Source organism: Adiantum capillus-veneris, chromosome 25, assembly GCF_014529385.1.
Source record: "Adiantum capillus-veneris isolate H3 chromosome 25, ASM1452938v2, whole genome shotgun sequence".
Taxonomy (NCBI): Eukaryota; Viridiplantae; Streptophyta; class Polypodiopsida; order Polypodiales; family Pteridaceae; genus Adiantum; species Adiantum capillus-veneris.
Window position 1 is genome coordinate 10,519,285 of NC_140955.1, and position 1,596 is coordinate 10,520,880.

The window sequence follows — 1,596 nt, forward strand, 5'->3', positions numbered from 1 at the left end:
ATGGTTTGGACCGTATGTTGTAAAGCATGTGCATGAAAATGCTACTTACAGCTTGTCTAAACTAGATGGTACAGAAGTAAAGATTCCCATTGCAAGAAAAAGGATCAACATGTTTAAGAGAAGAGGAGACAATGATCCAGAAGATGTTGATGAGGAAGAAGAGCAAACCACATGTAAAGATCAAAGTGAAGATGAAGATTTGGAATCATCTAGTGAAGAAGAAAGCAAGGAAGATGTACAAGAGGGCTGATCTTACAAAGAAATAATGTGGCACATACCGGAGGATGTGCGGGTTTAGAGGGGGTGGATGTCCTGTTGTAACACGTACATAATGGGAACGCATGCTATAAGATCTATCTTGTAACTTTTTAAATACATAATTATCTTTCCTATAATGTACATATGCATATTTAAGTATAATAATAAGCCTTCTATCTCATCCTATTATTTTTCTCAAGGGTAACCTATCCTTACTTTACCATCAGAAAATACTATGGGAAAAGCTCAATAGCTCCGCCTCTTTAACTTGGGGTTAAAAGCATTGATTCTTTATTTCTACTATCTCATTATCATTTCACACCCTAGCTAGATCCTATATCTAGGGTAAACTCCAATATATATATATTCTATGTATTTTTTATACTTTTCTTATATTTCTTTTTAAATAGCTACTAGGAGGGAATCAAATCCTAGTGGGACACTAGGTGGCATGATTTCAAAGATACACTTATTTTAATGCATTATTGCAAGCATGATTACAAAACTTTGTCAAGGAGCAATGTCATGCTTTCATATGGCATGAGGTGTCCTTTGGAATTAAATGAAAGTTTAGGCTAAGGGGACCACGGGAAGACTTTTGCTGCCAGAAATGGACCCTATTTTGATGAATTTTTTACACAAGGTTCCAATCTGAATTGGAAAATGATTTTAAAATAAAAATCGTAGCTAATGAGCTGAAGTTTCTGTCTATATTTTTACTTTTTTATTTGGAGCCACGGTTGAGGAGATATGATCAAAATGCTGGACCCCAGTCTGCCCACATCATGCAGGGACAGCTCATTTCCAACTTTTCCAATTCCTATTCACACTGGCTCCTCTCTTCTTGTGTAAACCCTTGGGGGTTCCCTTCACCTATAAAAGGGGACCTCTTCTTTCTTGAAAAGGAACTCAAGCATTCAAGCCATTCATGAGAGGAATTCTTGAGGGAGTGAGTAGTAATGCCTAATTGTACTTAGCCATTAACATAAGCCTAAGACTACACTTTCTCCTAGAGGAAGACTAGCCATCCTTGCATGCTATCCTTGGAAGATCAACTCTAATCAAAGAAGGGAGTGGACTTGGCGTATCAATCAAAGTTGAATTCTCCCCTCTTCTTCTCTCTCCATCAATAATGGTGCCGAAAGGGTTTGTCAAGTAAGATGTGTTCTACATTGATGTTTTCTTGATTTCTTGTTGTTTTCATTTTCATCTCTAATCCAAAAAAAATATATATGTATCTAATGTCATCTCCTTAACCAAACCTATCTCTCTCACTCTTAGTAATTCATCCTCTCTACAAATTTTAGGTTCTCCTTGCTACAGGTACATCTCTCCCCG